The 22,900-nt window shown below is 35.7% G+C and overlaps 1 long non-coding RNA gene across 1 annotated transcript; it reads right to left on the bottom strand.

The window, feature by feature from the left end:
- Positions 1-996: 996 nt before the first annotated feature.
- On the bottom strand, positions 997-17,236 carry LOC123554962 (uncharacterized). Its single transcript, XR_008371587.1, has 4 exons — positions 17,191-17,236; positions 7,221-7,394; positions 4,251-4,430; positions 997-3,013 (listed from the first exon to the last, which is right to left on the bottom strand). It is a non-coding gene; the product is annotated as an uncharacterized LOC123554962 (long non-coding RNA).
- Positions 17,237-22,900: the final 5,664 nt, after the last annotated feature.

Genomic DNA, 22,900 nt, shown 5'->3' with positions numbered 1-22,900 from the left:
GAACAAAAAGCATAAGAACTACAAAAAATCAACAACAACAACAACAAACTTTCTAAATGAACATTTTAAACAATGGTTAACAAATATTTTCAATTTAGATTTTAAAATAATTATCGTTTTGAAATCTTCAAATACAACTGACTCTTAGAAAGTAGTCTTAGAACTGTCATCCAGTAAAAAATTACCCCAACCCATTAATGCCGGACAGAATGACACACTGCTTGGTATCGAGCAATCATAGGTTTGATGTCCGATTCAGGCACTCTATTCGTGACTGATGTTTTTTCAATGGGACAGTTTTAACACGGGTGGTAAACGCGCAATCCAATTCCCGCCGGGAATACGCTTAAAATGGGTTGCGCAACGTCCGGTGCTGGTGTTGCGCGTAAAAAAAGACGAAACTGCGGTATGTGAAGTTATGTTTTTGCTTAGTATGAGACAAGAATAAATTTTCTCGAAAAAAGCAAAATGCTATTCGATACAAATATGATAATACATCATATGTGTAAAATATCTGGTTTGTAATTTATGATTCGGCTCTATTATCACGAAAACTCAGGCGACAAGAAGCGTGAAAAAAAGTATGAACAAAAATGGAAGTTTCTGACCTCATATGCCTAATCTGAGGACATCTGATGCTTTTCATGATAACTCAACTGTTTTGAAGTAACGAATATCAAAATTATTTGCTTCAAATCCTGCTTACGGGGACATAATTGACAAAAAAATCATCGGGAATGGGGTTGCGCACCGGGAATGGAGTTGCTCGTATACATCATAATGTATATAATGTATACGCGCAACTCCATTCCCGGGGCGCAATCCCATTCCCGATTATTTTTTGCCAATCTTTCCCCCAAAAGCAACATTTCATTCAAGTGTATGTAATATTCATGACTGTTTTACACGCGTTTGATCATTAGAAGCATCACATTTCCAGAAAGAAGGCACAAGAGTTAGAAAATTTGCATTTTTCATGATTCCATGCTTTTTTGACAGCTCGAGCCAGCAGAGTTTTCGTGATAACAGAGCTGATTCTTAAATTAATAAGTTGGTATTTCACACATATGATCTTTATTCATTTTTGTGTCGAATAGCATTTTGCTTCTTTTCGAAAGCACTCGTAAATGTATCATTATTTACAAAAACAAAAACCCACCTACCTCGATTTTGTATGTATTGATGCGCAACCCCAGCACCGGAAGTCGCGCAACCCATTTTTAGCGTATTCCCAGTGGGAATTGAATTGCGCGTTTACCACCCGTGTTTAAGTTACTGTAGAAAAAGAGTTTAGAGTTTAGTGCTTGTAAAAAATAAAATGTTAACGAAAACGGACGTACGCCGCCCTCCCCCGCATCCCCCTCCCCCACTCCCAGCCCGCTTCCCGACACACGCACAAATCCAACAAAAAACAACAACTTTTTACACACTATATCATTTATTTCCGCAGTTACATTTAACTTATTTCAGAAGAGCATCAGCGGTACTTGGTAATGTTGTCATAGCCGTTTCTCTCGTGACCTATATGATACGCTGATCCTGTGCAATTTGCACGGTAAAGCAACGTTACATCAACGCATTCTCTCCAAACCTTAACACTGCAGGAGTGCATGTGTAGTTTAGAGCATGACAAATGCATTTAAAAAGTAAAACATACAGACCACAAGCTCAAATCCTACAAAGTAAAGGAACATAGTATGGCAGTACCCTGGAATAGTGAGTTTCAAAATAACGCTACTTAATTCGACAAAAACTGTTACACTCTGTATCCCCACCATGTTCCAAGGTTATAGAACATTAAACATAAAAGTAACCCGCAACATCCTTATACACATGTAAATAATGCCTTATAAACATGTAAATAATTATATGAAAACCCATGGTCCTTTAGGATTATAAAGTATTTAATATTATCATAATGGAAATCCGCTTACTAGTTAACTGATGCTAGAGGGTGTTAAGGCTTCTCTCAAGAAGAAACTCGATCAAACCAAGTCTTTTATTTTTGCTTAGTTGCATTCTGTGCATCAACAAGATCTTCTTAAAGCTTTTATTAAGGACGAATCAAAACGGCAGAAAAATATCAAAGCAGCTCAGTTCCAGCTAGTTCTAAGAACTATCTAAACTAACAATCATGACGTCGTCTACCTCTTTCGTTAAAAAAGATCAAAGAGGAAAGTGTAGCAGCATCGAACAGTTAAATGACTGAACAACGGAAACGCACAGTACAGCTTCTAATAAAACATATTATTATTTTAATATCAAATACAACTTCAGCTTAGGTACAGCGGTATGCAGTTAATGTGTATAGCACATTTAACGTTTGAACTCATAAACCAAATTACAACACGGCCGACAATTTTGGGCAATTCTTTATCTTTCTGTTAACGAAAAAAATGTTTTTTCTATTTATTACTACTGACAAAAAGATTACAATATGGTATTTTAGTGAAATCATTTCATTTCTAGTAGTAAAAAATATTTAAATGCACCAATCTTATAACTAAATTATTTTCACTGAAACATGATAACAAGTAGCAAAGAAATATAAAATATTTTAGCATAGATCAAATGCTTCTGTACACAAAAGTAGCTAGTCCCTTAATATAAACTTAGTAAAAGGGACGGATCAAAATGCCCGTAAAGCTGGAAGAAGAGTCTATATCAGAAACATCAGTACATGATCCAAGATAAACACGATCGCCAGGCTTGAGATGATACAAGATCGAATTTGTACCAGACGGATTAACGGTTGCATCAGCGCTATCAGCGTAACCAGCTACATATTGGTTTTGAACGCCGTTCTTATAGAAAGAACATCTCGCTGCACCACTTCTTTTTCTCAATCTTACAATTGTGTTAATAAATAAGTATAATCCTTCCTGCATGCACACAAATGTTCCGGATGTCATGTTGAAAAAGTCCTCGCTATTGTACAGTACTGTTTCGAATATAAGGGTGTTTCCTCCAGATGTTTTATTAGGATTGTACACTGAAAAACCTATTCCAGAACCTGAAAGACGTATATTTCTGCTCATTTACATAATTTAGCATTTGTTTTCTTGTTTTAGTTTTCATTTCTTTTAAATAAAGACTAGGGGTTCAACCATTGATTAGGATATGAAACGTAGCAACATCTCGGGCTGAATGCGTTAGAAATATTGCTCATGACATCAGTTTCCTTCACCATGAAAGATACTGGCTGGCAACTATTTCAGATTCCTGATGACAGCAGAGAGATTTAATTTTGTCTTTAGTATCTCCTACGTAGGATTTAGTATTTAGTATCTTCTACGTAGGATTTAGTATTTAGTATCTTCTACGTAGGATTTAGTATTTAGTATCTTCTACGTAGGATTTAGTATTTAGTATCTTCTACGTAGAACTAGTATACTTTTAGCGACTTCATCGTTAGTAGCCTCATTCGCGGTGTTAAGAATTCGTGAAATGTGAATTCTTGTGATTATGATACATTTTGAAATTCATGATTACTAAAATAAAACTATCGCAAATTATCTTAATCTACAGTATTATTACATTGGTAAGCTTTCTTCAAACAATCACGGTAGCACATAGTGGCGATATAATATCTTAAAGTGTTAACTTCTTACAGAACAGATTAACTTGAAAGAACGACAATTGCAGGCTCTTGCATATGTATGATATGTGCAGAAATTTAACACTCCTAATATGAGAGGTATCCCCACTCCTCCATTCTCTGCATGCCTTCCTTCACGAACCCTCTTCATCCCTTATCAGTACTTTTAAGGAGTTGACAAGATAAAATACAGATCGAATTCGCAATTCACATTTACTTTTAGTTATGTAGGATCAGAATAATTTTGCAATAATGTGGAATCATTTACTTTCGGGCCTTGCCCAAAACGGCTATTTCGTGGGCACATGAATTCCTTGATTTTCACTTATGAAAAGGGAATGTAAACTTGTCTTTTCTAATTGTTTTATGACGTTGATTGATGCTACCATGATATCTACAAAAATAGTACATGTATCAAATGAATATGTTTTAACTGTTAAGTCTGATAAACAAAATCTTTGTTATCAAGTTTCAAATCCAGTTGTCAGTGAGTACTTATATCAGTTAATAATTATTCAAACGCATCCTTCCCTAGTTTCGGCCATTATTTAAACATTAAAAACTTTCGACATTGACATGAAGCATAGATACTAGCATTAATATACTGAGAAATACTTGTTCCTCAATACAGACAATATATGATATTTTTTACCTGAGCATGGATAATTATTACATATTTTCACTTGTTCCGAGGTTCCGTCACAGTATTTCCCCATTGACGAAGGTTGTGGATTTGAACATGTTCTTGATCGAGTAATTAAACCGCCTCCACACGTTACACTACATGCTCCCCAGTCTCCCCAACTTGTTCAACCGCCATCTGTGCCTAACACTAATTTGAAAACATTCATACATAGTAATTCTAATCATGTAAGTTATGAAAGTACATAAGCAAAGATGGCTTCTGTTGAATAGGCAAAATTCAAACAATGGTGAAACATACTTTACTCCATCTAGATATGACAAGCAGAACAGTTCAGAAGATCTTCATCAAATACGTTATATTAATTTATACAGTGTACAACTTTCTGGAAGATTACATGATAATCTATTATCATGTTATTAATAAAATTCATGACTCCAGGACTTGCACATTTATCACATCTTCAATGAAATTGTAAACCAAACAGTAGCAACAATCCAAAGTCAGCTTTACATTTTAAGCTTGCTATACATCAAGCTTGACAACTATTAGTCAATCCTACCTAAAGTTATAAACTGGAAACCAGCTTTCTTATTATCAAAGTGAAATATGTACATATATTCTTTTTAACGATGACTTTGATCTTGACACAATGGCATTAAAATAATATTTTTATTAAAAAAAAAAAAAAAGACGCACAAAATATCTCATCAGTCTAATACTCTAGACCACTATGCCAAGAGGAACTCAGCTCGGTAGACTTATTAAGTTATTAATTTCCAACAAGAGGTATTCAGCGGAAACCAATTTCTATTCTTAGTTACAGTGACCATGACTCTGACCGAAATGACTCTCAATACATTCCCAATTTTTATGTTACATAAAAGCTATCTACACACCAGTAAGCTGAAAATATATATACCCAAATTAGACAGTGAGTGGAAGGCATTTTTCTATTTTAAGTAATAGTGACCCCAAATATCACCCAAAGCTACGTTTTCAAATAAGCTTGCTGTACACCAAGTCTGGTGAAAGTAAGTAAGTCCAAACTAAGATTATAAACCGGAAACTACCTTTTTGATGATCAAATTGAGACAAAAATCTAAGCTTATTTTTAGTAACTTTGACATTAACCATATGGTTTTTAAAATGGACTTTTATCACACACACGCATGCACGCACACACAATTTTGGATTTCAGTTGGAGTTGAACCGCGACCCATCGTTCCAAAGTACAAAAAGCAGTTTTTGCCCAGCACTCTACCCAGCCAGCATGACTATATTGGCCCGATATTGGTATAATGTCGGAATGTCGGCAAAATGTGCCGACGTCGGGCCGTTGTAGTGCCGCAAAATATTGAAATCGGTAGATCGACATCAATCAGTGTAACTATTACGTACGTCGGATGGACAGCGGGCCGATATTGGATTCTCTAATATATTTTTCAAAATATTATTGATAAACGTGAAAAAGTAAAATAATTGTTTATATGTGCTAATTTATTAAGCAAATATGATGTATGCCAGAATTAATCAAACTAGGTTCCAAACAAAATTTGTGGACGGTATTTATCAAAATTTTATATGCAATAAAGGGAGGTAATAATTAAGATGCATTTTTATTTTTATGTAAAATGCCGCCATAGAAATATTTATATTTACAAAATATTGAAAATATAAATATGTTTAAAATTCTAACTGAACAATTTTAATAGTGTTAAGAATATACAGACAGCTTACGTAACTGTATACAACATGCAGTATAAAGTTGTGAAAAATACTGTGTCAATAAAATCAAATAAGCATCATACACATGATGCGAGACACATCAGTTCTCAAGAAAATTACTTTGAGAATTTATAAAGTGTATATTTTAAGAAAACTTGGATAAAGCACTTTGATGTCACACTATTTCGCGACCGCGATATGATCTGCCAATATCGGGCCGATATCATTTTGTGTTGGCCAAATATCGTTTGCCAATATCGGACCAATGACATTATGATGTTGGCCCGATACCGTCTGCCGACGTCGGGCCGACATCCCGGAATTGAAGCAGATATCGGGCCGTTATAGACAACGACGTCGGTTTGATATCGGGCCGATATAGAATGCTGGCTGGGTAGACCACTGCGCCGCGGCGGAATTTTCTAAGTATGAAGATTAATTAATTAATGTTGACCTTGAACTTTACCCAACTGACCCCATATACAATCCCAACCATGCAATTTGCATAATCTACCTTAAGGCCAAGCATATTTTAAAAATATCAATGCAGGCTAAAGTTATTGACCGGAAACCGTTTTTCCCCTTTTCAGCAATGATGACGTGACTTTTAACTTAGTGACCTCATATCAATTTCAAGCTCCGTGTCTATGCAAGCGACAAATAAACAAATATACAATGTTTATTTAAATCGGTCACTCTTAATTCAAGATACTGAGCGTGAACGAAAGAATTGAAGTCCAACGACATTCGCGGTCTAATAACCAGTTTTTTTTGAAAGAAGACATCTATATTTCTACGTATAGCAAACGTTCTGTGAACACAGTCTCTCCAAAATAAAAGACACAAAGCACTACAGTAGTGTGTGTATTGATATGTACATGATTTACAATCACAAAAGTAAAAACATGCTGGCAGAAAAACACGATAACAAATAAAAAATAAAGTTAGAAAAGCAGAGCATCGTCTACGAAATTGGCAAAACAGATGCCTTACATTTATGCACAATATTACGATATGCATAACAGAAAAATGTTCGTGTAAATCATAATAAACATAACCTACAAACCTTATACACAGTTACTCAAAGATTTTGCAGAATACAGAGCAACAAACGGAACATCATTAAAGAACCAACGAAACAGGCAAGAAGACAAGGTTAAAACAATTCATTCACAGTGAGCCTTAAGATTGAGCATTTCTTCTTTTTTCGCGGGCACAATGAAAGAGGAAAGCTACTAAAATTACTTTTACCTGAGCATGGATAAGTATTACATATTTTCACTTGTTCTGAGGTACCGTCACAGTATTTCCCCATTGACGAAGGTTGTGGACTTGAACATGTTCTCGATCGAGTAATTAAGCCGGCTCCACACGTTACACTACATACTCCCCAGTCTCCCCAACTTGTCCAACCGCCATCTGTGCCTAAGTACGCAAATACATTCATGAATAATAATATTGACTATGTAAGTTCTGGCATAACGCAAACAAGTTGGTCCTGAAGGTCCTGAAGGTCCTATTTCGCTCACTTGACATAGTTCTTACCCCAGACAACCTATTATCTAATTTGACATAGCTTTCATTGAGACAAACAGGAACCCAGCTTTTTGACTTGACCTATACACTCCGAAAAAGTCTCATGAATACCACATATAGAATGTAGCCTTTGGAGTGATAACAATGTCATTTTACGATCTCACCCAGTGACCTAATTTTTATCCTAGATAATCGGGTTTCGAACTTAACCATTTTATAGAGAAAAACATTCTGATAAAGTTTTACGACGATCAAGCTGTACATTTAGCCTCTTGAGAGTTAACAAGGCTTTTTCTGTGATTTGATGACCTAGTTTAATATCTCAGGCAACCAAGTTTTGAACTTCATATTTCAATGAGACATACTGTTTGACCGTTTTTATCTCACCAGAGCAAGAAGTGCTTAAAGTGAGCTATTGTGACGGTCATTTTCCAGCGTCCGTTGGTGTGCGTCGTGCGGACGTGCATCGTTCGTTAACATTTGCCTTGTGGACAATTTAAAGGCCACAGTTGTGACCCAATTTTATGAAACTTGGTCAGATGTTTGAATTGATGATCTCTAGGTAAAGTTAGAAAACTGGGTCATGTGGGGTCAAAAACTAGGTCAGTAGGCCAGATCAAATGGAAAGCTTGTGAACACTCTAGAGGTCACAATTGTAATTAAATCTTTATGCAACTTAGTCAGAATGTTTGTCTTGATAATTTCTAGGTTAAGTTCGAATCTGGGTTATGTAGGGTTAAAAACTAGGTCAATCGGTCAAATCAAAAGAAAAGCTTTTGAACACTCTAGAGGCCACAATTGTAACCCAATATTTATTCAGAATGTCAATCTTTATGATCTCTAGGTTATAATTGAATTTTGGTTATATGGGGTTAAAAACAAGGTCAGTAGGACAGATCAAGTGAAAAGTTTGTGAACACTCCAGAGGCCACAGTTTTTACTCAATCTTTATGAAACTTGTTTAGAATATTTGTCTTGATAATGTCTAAGTCTGATCTGAACGTGGGGTAAAAAACTAGGTTACCCTGTCAAATCAAATGAAAAGCTTGCGAACACTATGGAGGCAACAGTTGTGACTCAATCATTATGAAACTTGGTCAGAATGTTTGTCTTAACAATTTCTAGGTTACTTTTTAAACTGGATCATGTTGAGTCAAAAGCTAGGTCACTAGGCTAGATCAAAGGAAATTCTTGTTAACATTCTAGAGACCAGAATTAAAGCTTGTAACTCATAAAATTAATCAGAAAGTTTGTCTTGATGATTTATGGGTCAAGTTGAAATCTGGGTCATGTGGGATCAAAAACTAGGTCACCTGTTCCAATGGAAGGAAAAACTTGTGAAAATTCTAGAGACCACAGCTGTGATCCAATCTTTATGAAACCTGGTCAGTATATTTGTCTTGGTTATTTTGAGGTCAAATTTAAAACTGTGCTATGTGGGGTCGAAAATTAGGTCAGTAGGCCGGATCAAAGGAAAATCGTGTGAACTCTCTAGTGTCCTCTGGTTTAAGTTTGAAACTCCTGAGAAGTTGTCAATTGTGTGTCTTGATGACCTCTAGGTCAAGATCAAAGCTTGGCTTATCAAAAGCTTGTAAACACTCTAGAGGCCACAGTTGTGACCCTATCTTTATGAAACTTGGTCAGAATGTTTGTCTGTATAAACTCTAGGCTAAGTTCGAAACTGGGTTATGTAGGGTAAAAAAATTAGGCCTGTAGACCAGATCAACTCTGATGAGCGATATTGGGCCATCATGGCTCTCTTTTTATGAATATCAAACGGAAGATGTGGTCTCTAGACAATGTTTTCTATGATTTGACCTGGTGACCAAATTTTCTTACCTCAGGTAAACCTTTTTTAAACTCAAAAAATAGTGTTTTAGAGACACACATTTTTACAAAGTTTTATCAAGATTAAATCAAAAATGTTGTCTCTAGACTAATTATAAGGTTTTCCTATGATCTGACCCAGCGATCTAGTTTGATATTTGAGACAAACCATTTTAAAATAATCTAACTATTATAAAGACAAACATTGTGACAAAAGCGAAAGACATAAACAAGTTTTTTTTTCTATGATTTGACCTAGAAATCAGTTAAGAATTCATAGAGACAAGTATTCTTACAAAGTTTCATGAAGATCAAATAAAAGTGTTTTCTCTATTACTGAATCTAGAGACCTAGGTTTCGACTTCAGGTAATCCAATTTTAAACTAATCCTATAATTCACGGAGACGAACATTCTGACATTTATAATTATAAAGTAGAAAATGTGGCTTCTAGATTGTTAACAAGTTTTTTTTTTCTATGACTTGGCCAAGTGACCCAGTTTAAGAACTCTGGCCCCTATTTCATGAAAAAAACTTAACAATTAATTACATAGTAAAGTCTGTTATTTGAAAATCGTGCTATTGCTTAAGTTATTGTTATTTAATGTTGATTTTTCTATAACTATGTATTTATAGCTAATTTATACTATGGTATAGTATTTGTCTAAAAAAACAAGCATTTGAAATACTAGTAATAACAGACTTAGCTATGCAATCATACCGGCATAATTGTAGGTCATATTACAAGTTTCCAACTGTTCTTATTGGATGAAAATTCTAGGTGCCCCTCTGCGCATGATTTAAAATACGGAAGAGAACCTTGGTAAAACAGTGGACCTTTCGTAGGCGAGCTGGATTGCTTCCTCACATGACAGAATTCTTCACCTCAAGGGGAATTTCGTACCCACAGTGGTAAAGGGTAAGTAATTCAAACTCAACGACTGTAGACACTCAACAACGGAGACCCCTTTACAAAATTCTTTAGGAAAATGTAAATGTTTCAGAATCTTCAGAAGTGTGTAATTAAAATTCTGATATATACTGACGAGATAAAGAAACGCCTCATTGAAATTTGGCGTTATTTTTTTCCTAACGCTTTTAATTGTTGTGAAATGTAGTAAATCTACATGTACTCTGACCGACAAACACAGTGAACAAAAACTCGCGCGATTTCATTCAGCCATTTGTTCACTTCATGTACCTGGTCATGATTTCCTCGTGCAGTCCGTGCATGTAAACCATGTGGTTTGATTGAACGATTTTTGCACATGTACATGTGTAATACGACACACAACCATATTTTCAGCTATTCTCTGAAAAAAAAACGTTAGTTTTCGTAATGCCGAGGCTGAATTCTGAAGAGAGGGCTCAGATTTTGGCTATGCTTGAATGTGGGCGAACGCAGGAACAAGTTGCTAGACGTTTTAACGTCTCTCGTTCGACAATTGTGCGTCTTATTCGACGTGTTAGAGACACGGGAACGTCTATCGATAGACCACGTTCAGGTAGACCGCGTGTAACGTCAATACGACAGGATAATTATATACGTCAACGTCATTTACGTGACAGATTTGTGACGGCGCAATCTACGTCACGTATAGTTGTAGGTAACCTTGGACGTCCAATTAGTCGACAAACAGTGAGAAATCGACTCAGAGAACGCGGAATTACCTGTCGTAGGCCCTACCGCGGTCTAATTCTAACGTTACGCCACCGTCAACAACGTCTTATTTGGGCCCGCAACCATCGCGGCCAGCGTTGGCAGAACGTAGTGTTCAGTGACGAGTCGCGTTTCAACTTGTGGAACGCCGACGGACGTATCCGTGTCTATAGACGACGCCATGAACGCTACGCAAACAACTGCGTTTTGGAGCACAATCGTTACGGTGGAGGTGGAGTAATGGTGTGGGCAGCAATCAACCATAGGTTTAAGTCCCAACTCGTTGTTTGCCAAGGTAATCTCACAGCCAGGCGTTACATCGACCAGATATAACGTCATGTAGTTGTCCCTTTATTCCGTCAACGTCAAGGATTAGTCTATCAGCACGACAACGCGCGACCTCACGTTGCACGCGTCACCAGGGACTTTCTACAGGCTAGAAACATTAATGTTTTACCTTGGCCGGCGTGTTCACCGGACTGCAATCCGATTGAACACGCGTGGGATTATCTCGGACGGCGGTTACGCCAACGTCAACCCCAGCCAGCAAACGTCCGGGAACTGGTAGCAGCGCTGCACCAGGAGTGGGCCAGAATCCCACGGTATCTGTTACGCAACTGGTGCGGCTCTATGAGGCGTCGCCTTGCTGCTGTGGTTGCTAGCAGAGGTGGCCACACGCGCTACTGATTTTTCTAATGCAATTTCTCCGACCGAGCTATTAAAATTCAAGATTTAAGCATAATACGACAATGAAATGATTTCTTATTGACCATAAATTCTTGTAAAGCATCTAATTTGCGAATGGAATTGTTCTTTTCTAATTTTGAATCACGGTTAACGAAAAATTGTATACCGAGTTTGAATGAGGCGTTTCTTTATCTCGTCAGTGTATATGTTTCTTGTCGTTAAAAGGTATTTCGATTACTTTTTAATAAATCGTAAATACGATAGTTAAAGTATCAAAGTACTTTATGACTGAGGTGCTTTAGTGAAGTAGTGCTAGAATTTTCAAGTTCTTAATATGACTACACGCAAATCTAATTAATTAAGAAATATATTTTGCATCACTTTCGAGTACCAGAGGATGCAGTGATTCAAAGACTGATGGATGAGAATTACCTTCCACAGCTATGCATGTTTTTCTGAACAATTTTGGACAATCCAAAAACTTTCCCTTTCTCCATGTATAGCAGATACAGTTTTATATGAGCGCCCGCCCGCTTAGGTCAGTAGGGAGAGTGTTGGTCCACGGATCACGGGGTCGCGAGTTCGATCCCTGGGCGGGGTATATGTTCTCCGTGACGATAAAAGACACTGTGTCTGAAATCATTCGTCCTCCACCTTTGATATGTATGCTAATCAAAAAGTTTTTTACCTTCATCAGCAGTTACTGTTGCAAAATTATCTATTCTAAGACCAAACGTAGGGCGAAAGGGGTAACACGATTTAAAATTTGCCCCACCTGTCCGAGGGAAAAGGGCCCCTCTCATTAAATATTTTCTATACTTGATCAATCGATGTTGATAAAAATGTTATAGTGCCCAACTGACTGGTACCTAAAATATATACATTAAAGTATTATAATTTTTAAAACGATTGTTAACAAATAAGTCTCCGTCGTTACTTTTAGTGATTTATGTTTTTGAAAACGATTACCTACAAGCTATATGTCCGTCCTCGACATGCAATCATTTTATCTCAACCGTAGCAAAATGTTTACGTTTTGTCGAGTTCGTTTACGAGTGAACTGCTCAAGCATAGGCGTACAAAGATTCAGTTTATCGGCTTCAGTTGTGCGCACTTAGATCTAATAAACCTTTACTGCGTACATTTATCTCTTTCAAATGTATGTACAGAAAAACTGGCATTACAATTAATATGAAAGCACAACAGACTTGCACAAAGAGTAGGTGAACAATAACTGGTGGAGACCTCAAAGTTGTTTGCACGCCACCGATAACCCAATAGTTTCCCTAATTTATTTATTTTGTCCTTGTTATACAAAGTGTATTTGCTTTACTTTGTCTAAATGTCAAACACTGCTATGTATTTTAGTTTCGTGTTCGGATGAAAGCGCCCTGTTGTCCTATTTGATTTTATCGCCTTTTATCTACAGCTCTCAAACAATAAATCTCCAAAACTGAATAGGTTACGATTTGATAAAATCTTGGAAGAGGGCCTTGGTTTTTCATGTCGTGTCAGGGCTTCCTCCAATTGTCACTATCAATACAAAATATAATCGAAAATGACATAGAAATAATGTAAAAAGTTTCCAGTGTTTCCCTACTACAAAGAAACAGCATTACATTTCAGATTGGAGTATCCAAAAATTAGTGAATTAATTTACGGTTTGTTGTCATTTTTTTTGAAAATTCAGCAATTACTTCTAATTTGCAAGACATCAATTTAACGTTTTATCTAAACCAAAGAAATATACCTAATGAGCCTGAAATATTAAAATTGTATGCAAGAGTCTTATACGCGGTCCGAGACGGAATAACTTAGAGGTCAGTGGATTTTAAATTAATTCTTTTCATATAGTTATCAGTACTAACCCATTACAAATCTACGACAGAGCATGACTGCAAGGTGCGTTTTATTTCTCAACTCAAAATTTCAAGATACTAACTCGAAATTTCGAGATCCTTAACTTGAAAATACGAGATACTCACTCGAAATTTCGAGATACACAACTTGACATTTTGAGATACTAAATCGAAATTTCGACTTATTTTCCCGTAATTTCGAGAAACGCAACTTGAAATTTTGAGTTACTAACTCGAATTTCGACTTACTTTCCCGAAATTTTGACTTACTATCACGGGATTTCGACTTACGTAACTCGAAATTTTGAATTACTAACTTAAAATTTCGGGTAAGAACGGACCGATTGACCGACCCACAGACCGGCCGACAAGCCCAGTCCTATATACCCCCCAAACTTCGTTTGTAGGAATATAATGATTTCACAGTATGATCATGCTTATGTGAGGTACCGAAGTTTCAAAGTATGTGGTGAACTTGGCCTTTGACATGACTGCGGAAATCATCTGCTGAGCACAGATTATCAAATAAATTATCTTTGTTGTTTTCTTGAATATTACCCTCACATATTTATTGTCATTGGTTACTTTCCAGTTTTTCGTGGCTGAGAAAGACCCTAGGTGCCACTTCAGGCATGATTTCAGACATGGACAGGCACATGGGTAGAACTGCCAAAACAACCCCGATAGCATTTCAAGTCCACAGCAGTGAGATATATGTGATTTGAAGCCAGCAACTTGAACCAATCCTCCACTGAAACATCTACGGGTTTTATTTACAGTTTCACTTCTGCAAGTGCATGAAATCTCAAATAACTGACAGAAGAACCATCTTAAACCCAAAGAGTTAGAGTTAGTTGCGTAACTCAGAATTTCGAGTCACTAAATCGAAATTTCGAGTTCCTACGTCAAGTAAGTATCTCGAAATTTTGAATTTATAAGTAAAACGCACCTTGCACTAATGTTCTTTCGTACAAATCGCAGAAATGTATATGATATGTGTTGTTTATGCTTCAATCACACTTCGTTTCGTTAAACATTCATTTATAATTAATTTAATGTGATTTTTATATTTAACACAATTACATTGTTTTCTGCGAAAATGTTTAGTCTTTTAAAGTGGAATTATATGCATTTTTCAAGTAAAAATCAAGCTTAAATAGATGTGTATGTAAAAAGGGTGGAGGAAATTATAGCTTTTAACCCAACATACCAAACTCTTCCTTTTACCAGTACGAAATAATAAGTTTCCAAATATGACTTTTCTTATTTTGACTGGGGCAGTCATTTTAAAAAATGTCAAACTGAAAGCAGGAGTTGCTTCCCTTCTACTTCAGAAATTTCCATTTTTCAGGTAAGGCAGATCATTGCGCAGAAGACTGAAAAAATATCTATTATTTTATCCGTCCGATTTCTTTATTTTTAAAGCATTAACTTCAAATACTAATGCGGCATTATCGTTAATTTAACACATCTAAATGCACAGCAACCGAAAATCGCTTTTATAGAAAACTGACCCAAAACACAGTATTAGATGCGCATAATGCCACTTTAAGTTTTATTTTGTGGAAAAAAACATTTTTAAATTCATTATTCAAACCCCCTCCCCCCTGCAATCCCAATACCGAGACATCAACCCCCTTAAGACGCGCCGCAGAACAACCGTAAATTTGTGTTTTCATGGTGGTAATTATATACTTAGGAAAACTATCAACTAGAAATTGAAGAATGTAGATGTCATTTTTTTTTATTTTAAAAGGTTAGCTAATGAGTTTTAAACATCGTTTTATTGACCTGAATGCCTACACAAATATCGGTAAAATAAGTTTTATTTATGAAAACATCCCGTGCTTGGCTGTGCACGTGCAAATAGTTATTTTGTCATTTCTTTTCTTAAAATTGGTTTATTTTTTTTGTTTTGGGTCTCAGGAAGCCATAAGCCATATGCGACTCAGTGAAAGGGTGCATGCTATAGGAATGTTGGTATTAGGAATGTCACGACGTCAGGTTAGCATCGTGATTCATGTTATAATTGGAAAATATTATTTGAAAGATATTCTCTAATATCATTTCAGAAGTATACAATTATTTAGAAGTGACATATACGTTTTCTGCTTTATTCCAGGTGGCCAGGATCTTTCAAACTGACAAAAAAACACAGGTGTCTAATAGGAAGTTTTGCTCAGTATATATGATGTATAAGATTGTCGTGGACAATTTACTTAAAGGCCCTTTCTGAACTAGTGTGTTTTCACAACTTCATCTGCCAGATCAGTACTACACGCTCAGATTCTTTCATTAATTTCAAATGAAATGACTCGGTTTCTTCTTACTAGATAAAATAGTTCTTACTTTGGTTATTTATATACTTTTGAACATGTATATATCACTGTTTCAAACTGCATTAGATTTATTTCATTTATATGAAATATTGAACTTCCACAAATTGTTTCAATTATATGTTCATTATCCTGTATTGACATCAAACAAAACATCGATCAAATATTCAGAATGAAATAAAAGTTTATGGACAGACTTAATCGCACCGACTTTGCTATTATTTTGCATGGTTGCATTCTATGTTTCTTAAAGGATCTTTTTACAGATTTTATCTTTCACAAAAAACAATCATGAATTGCCTTGTGGCGGTTATAAAAGAGTTTCCCCTCACTTGGACTCAGTGCTGTGATATTTTCTGGTCCTTTGGGATTGTGGTGTCTATTCAATATCTCTGTAATAGAAATCCAGTTACTCCGATGCTAGGTGACGTGAGGGGTGTTTCACTTTCCATTACCTCCCATGAACAGACTCAATCAAACCAAGTCTGCTACAAATTTGTTTGATTACATTTTATTCGTCGAAGGATCTTCTGACAGATTTTATCAATACAATTGAAATTAAAAGTGACATGTTTGCAAGATATGGAAGAGGCGAATGGTTAAGGTATCCGAAGCTGAACCTGGAAGTCGTAGCTTCAAGTCCCATCTGCCCGACCTTTAGTAAGACAACAATATTGCCTATACATTTATTAACTAACGATTACAGTTCAAATACACTGCATGGTAACAATATCAAGTTCGTACATTTGTAAGAGATACACTATATTTTCAAAATTGTTTATATAATATGTCAGGTCCGTCGTAGTTTAACTTCTTTCAAATTTTATGAAGGCATTTTATATTAACTTGCAACAAAGGGTTTACGTATGATTTAAACTCTCTTTAGTACAGAAAATAATGTTTGAAAAATTAATTGCTTATTTCAAATAAAGAAGGACATTGGTATATTGTAACCAATTAGATTTTTTTTTAAATGCCCTTCTTTAAATGCCATTTTACAGATATAAAATGTATAATATATATGTATCAATTTAAAGAATTTCTATTTTCTCTCATAGATATAGTATCATTTATTAAAGTTATTGAAAAAGACGTAAATCTGCAAAATTATGTTTATTCATTGAATGCCCTCTCTCCGTCTTGGGTCGAGGTCCCGGCCTGTCAATGTTTGCGATCAAGCCCGGGATTCGTATACGAGTCAGCTCCGAGCTACCAAGCAAGATGTGTTGGTACTGTTATAACTGCTTAATAAATTACTAATTTCCGTATTTTCTATCTTCCATATAAAATTTGTAAACTATCAAAATATGTACATACCAGAACCTTTTAAGATAGCGTAGACGATTGCTGCACTTGAACCCACACACCATAACACTACATAGTACAACTATGATCAATTTTCTTGTATTCAGCTGGTTTCTTTCTGAGATATCACCATCAATTTTTCTTTCTCTCTTCAAGTTTTCAGTTATTTTTTCATATACATGTTCATCCGGACTTTGGACCTGTTCCATCTTAAATGTATCTTTAGTGTCCCTGGAGGAGCTGGAAACAGTTGCACTCATATCTATTTAATCAATGTACTCCATTAATTTGTTTTGAATAAAAATCAACACTGATATTTAATGAAATTCCAGTCTGTATTTAATTTAAAGGTGGTCAACGTTCGACAATAACTTAAACTTCCTTATTAATTAAATGTGTCGTGCGTTCTGAATGCTAAACTTATGACATTCATTAAATGTCTTTATCTTCCTGTTACAAAAATGAATATTTTGAAAGACAAAGCATTCAGGTAGCGACATATACACTGTTGAACTCGCCGATATCTTATATTTCAACTTTATATTTCAGAATTATGATTCATTTTAAATGTTTTCTGGTAGCATCATGTGATATTAATTTAGATATTTTTATAATTGTTCTTAAACGAAGTGAGAGACAGTTATAGCCTTATAACGTTTAATATTCGGAATCTTATTTATTGATTTGACAAGGATTGATTTGTTTAATTACTGCTAATGCAATTGTTTCAAATGAAAAGAAATGAATAACTAGAATGTGTATTCTACTTTTATAACTACATCTACGGACAAAATTTAAACGGTGATATTAAGGACAGAAAATTAATAATTGAATAACGTTACATACATGTAAGCTTCACTGATATATAAGGTACCAACAAAACTGTAAGAGTGGAGTACATTAAGGAGTGTTCCTCACTTTTTTGACGCAACTAGGTTACCAAATAATGTAACAAACAAGTACGAGAGTTGCTGTAAGATGCAACTGCAGATGCATCAAAAAAGAATGTCTGCGCCATACAAAGAAGTGTATGTAGTTCTGATAGGACAGGATGACATAACGATGCTGGTGTTTAAATTGTTGTAAATCAAAGGCAAACAGTCAGTCTGAGGGGGTTTCATGAATGTTGGAGCAGAAACCTTTGCCTTTGTAGTAAGAGCAGGACTTCTTTGGTTGTATTTTGTGACCTACTTACTTTTTCTTTTGCATTAATAGCAAGTAAAATCTGTGAGAAGGTCCTTCGGAAGCAAAGCATGCAACCAGGCAGAATAATAGCAGACTCGGTTTAAATGAAGCTGTTCATGAGAGGTAATGACAAGTGCAACATCCCTCACGCCCCCGCCCCTCCCCCCTCCCCCTACCACCGACTTTAAGTGGAACTCTATTACACAGGTATTGAATTGAATTAATGATACCAAAAGATCAGAAAATGTAACAACTTTTACACTGAATCCAGGTACAGCGAGACTTTTTACAGCCGCCACACGGCACTTAAAGATTGCTGTTGTGATAGTAAATATCGAATTCTGTAAAGAGATCCTTCTGAAGCATAGAATGCAACCAAGAAGAATAATAGCAGACTCGGTTTGTTTGAATTTATTCATGAAAGGTAATGACAAATACAACACCCCTCAGGTTCCCTGGCACCGGCTTAAGCGGAACTCTATTACACAGGTATCGAATGGAATCAATGATCGCAAAGGACCAGCCCTTATGAAACTTGTGTTACTCGTTTGTGTTTTTAGAGTTGATGTCCTTATTATGTACCAGGCCAATCATTAAAAAAAATGAAATTTCGAGTGGACAACGATCGTCATTTACGAATCACTTTGCACTCACTAAAGCCATCACAAATACTCCACGCCTATGGACGCGGAGATTAACAAAATAAGAGTGTGTTCGACATGGTCATGACCCTATTATATTTTTTAATGAAAGTTAAGAAAAATTACAATACATATAAAATGATATGAGCCGTGCAATTAGAAAACCGACATAGTGCATTGCGACTAGCTGCGCATCCGCGCAGTCTTGTCAGGATGCTGTTCGCTTTCAAAGCTTATTGCACGGCCCATCAGGGCCGGGCATATAGAGGTGGTTTTAGAATGTGCAATGGGTTCGGATTTGACAATTTTTCCCTTCGAGTCATATTTCTGTTAAATTTTCGTTTGACACTCAGAAAGTAAATATTCTAACGTGTAATCGCAACAATAATGGAATTAATATTATTTAATTTTGTTTCTTCTGGTTTATATTTTGCAATATTTGCAGAATTTGCATTATATTGAATCGGATTTGATCAATTTCAGCCTTTCAAGTTATTCGCGCTGGGCCATTCGCGCATGCGCAGTAAAATTATGTCATTCTTGCATAAAGTGTAGCCAGTGTAACGTCCTTTTCTATTAAAATATTTTGAAGTGTATTTTGTCAAGAACAAGGTAAGTTGTTACCAACAATATTGTTTTTGATAACAATGCATTTTGAGTGCCAATTCACATGCGTTGATCTAAATTTTAGAATAAACCGAACTCAGCGAGTCACCCTAAGTGATGACCTACTTACACTATCAATAGGAAACATAGATAAATAGCATGCTTTAGAAGACTTTTTGCTTAGATACGCATTTTATTAGGTTTATACAGGTGAGTTGCAGTCAAAGTATCATTTTTTAATGTGTATAAAAGTGAAGTTTTTAAAGACGGAATAATGTAAACAATAGACCACGTGATTTTTGGCGCGATTTTACTACACATACATGTACATATGCTACTTTTGGCAGGTGGCGCTGTGTAAGGTTTTTCCAATTATGAAATGAAGCTATTTATAAACACATCCCAATGTCTGAAGGTTACGAAGTAGGCCTTGAAAAACAAAAATCAAACAACACCAAATCATAGAAAGAAAGATTTGTTTGACATGAAAATTGAGGAGTATGTAAAACATGCATATTAATTTACAAAACAAGTGTCAGTATACTGATATAAACATTGAATTCCAGAAAATGACTGCCTATAGGGGCCCCACTTCCGGACAGTCAAACGCCTTTAAAAACTCACCATTTTCAAAGAACTGTTACAAATGTTCGTTTTGATGCATTTGCAATAGTGTGCGAGTGGTGAAATTTCACGTAACAAGGTGGAACACTGTTTTCAGCAATTGTTTATCTTTATTTCTTTTCAAATGGCATTCATTTTCGAAGGGAAACAACTTTTTCTCGATGATTACTTAAAATAATCGGAAAAAGTTATCTCCCTTTGGAAATGAATGTCATTTGCACTTAAAATAATTGGAAAAAGTTGTCTCCCTTTAAAAATGAATACCATTTGTAAAGAAATAAAGATAAACAATTGCTGAAAACTGTTCCAATTTATTATGCGAAATTTCACCACTCGCACGCTATTGCAAATGCATCAAAACGAACATGTGTAGATCTAATTGTTCTTCGAAAATGGTGAGTTTTTATCAAGGTGGAACACATTTTTTCAGCAATTTTGTTGTATGAGTTTTGTTTCTCAAGGCCTAATTCTCAACCTGAAACAGTTACTGAAACATAAGGCATTTTAATTTATCAATTTGAGACCGCGTCAGAACCTTTGACTCTGTGTCTTGGAGAGAATTTTCTCTTGTACATACTTCCTGATAACAAGAGGCGCGAGGCAGTATGAAGAGATAGATAGTCGAAATAATCCGATGTATAAGCTTGTCTAAAGAGATCACAGGTCTAGGATTTTGTAGGTTCTGTAAAATTATAGATAGAAAAATCTTTGAAATCATGGATGGTCCATATATGTACTGTACAGTATATATTTTAAAACGAAGAAATCCTAGAATAGACCATGTGACTTATGGCGCGAATTTACTACACATGTACATATGTTACACTCGGCAGGTGGCGCTGTTCAAGGTTTTTCCAATTATTAAAGCGAACTATTGTTAAACATAATCCAATGTCCTGCACAAGGGGGCATTTCGTCTTATTATAAGGTCCAATGATAGTCCAGATAACGGGTGATTTGAGACCTCGTGAAAAATTTTGACTCGCTGTCTTCTGGTACATACATGTACTTCCTGATGATAAATAACAACCACTACTTTTCTGCTAGTTTTGATTACAAGACGAAAATTGTGTTTTGGACTCTTGTAAGTGTATGAATGTATTGAATGACAAATCAATGCTTTTGACATAAAATTAAAGTGATAAAGATTTATATAGGCCCTAGATTATGACACTAACACATTTTTTCAGGTTTTTCTGCATGAGTGACAGCAGCTATAATTGCATATTTTGTGCTACATTGATTTGATTTATTTGAAGATATCCCCAGTTTTTTACAACTGCCCTGTTAAAAACTGGGGATATCTTCAAATAAATCAAATAAATGTAGCACAAAATATGCAATTATAGTTTTTAACAACTGCCCTGATCCGCCCGCTTAGCTCAGTAGGTAAGAGCGTTGATCTACGGATCTCGGGGTCGCGAGTTCGATCCTCGGGCGGGGCGTATGTTCTCCGTGACTATTTGATAAACGATATTGTGTCTGAAATCATTAGTCCCCCACCTCTGATTCATGTGGGGAAGTTGGCAGTTACTTGCGGAGAACAGGTTTGTACTGGTACAGAATCCAGGAACACTGGTTAGGTTAACTGCCCGCCGTTACATGACTGAAATACTGTTGAAAAACGGCGTTAAACCCAAAACAAACAACAAACAAACAACTGCCCTGACCTCCCAGTTATGATCAGAAGTTAATTGTTGAATGTTGGGAGTATTTCCGTAAATGTAGATATGGATTTATAGGGAGATTACGCAACCACTCGATGAAAAATGAAAATGTAATTTTAGTCCATTCAAATACACTTAGGTGCTTTCACTTTGAAAAACAGTGTATAATTTCCAATCTGCACACTTTTCCGTCTTAAAAATCATATAGTATTTAAGATACCCTGTATGACTACAATTTAGGTATACATGTACTGTAAGGCCAAAAAAATGTTTCCAGTAACATGCTTAAGAAAAATAGGTAGGTAGCTGGTCAGTAATTTTTAAAAAAAATCTGGATTTTATTATCAAGTGGGACCTTTCGGAAACTATTTTTGTGTAGAAAAATATGAATAAGGGAGTTATTCCTTTAGAGCATCAGTAACAGGGATATAAACTAGCTATTTTTATTTAGGGGCCAAGACTGTCAAAAACAAATGTTTAACATTAGGTATATGGGCATTTTCTCCAACAATTTAGGGTCCCAGCCCAAAATCTAGGAACCATGGGCTACTGGGCCCCTGCTAGGGGTGTAACAATATGCTAGTTTCACGATACAATATGTATCGTGATACAGATGCAACGATACGGTACATATCGCGATACGAATTGAGTATCGTAGGTAAGCATTTATGTGACAAAATAAAAATTAAACAATATCTATACTCTTGGAATGATACATTTCTTTAGTTACTATCTTGAACACTGATTGTATGAAAGATATCATGCAATATTTCTAGTTTTCACTTACCGTTTCTGTATTGTGAAACAGACCTATGATTCGATACCCGTATCGCCAAACTGATGTATCATGATAAAATGAATTTCGAAATAACAGGCCTACGATACGATATGCGTATCGCCAAACTGATGTATCATGATAAAATGAATTCCGATGTATCGTTACAGTTACCTTGAGTAAGTTGATTTTTAACATCACTGACTATGTTTAAAACATAAAAA

Source organism: Mercenaria mercenaria, chromosome 7, assembly GCF_021730395.1.
Source record: "Mercenaria mercenaria strain notata chromosome 7, MADL_Memer_1, whole genome shotgun sequence".
Lineage (NCBI taxonomy): Eukaryota > Metazoa > Mollusca > Bivalvia > Venerida > Veneridae > Mercenaria > Mercenaria mercenaria.
Note: the sequence above shows the minus strand (reverse complement) of the source record. Positions and strands in the feature narration are given on the sequence as shown.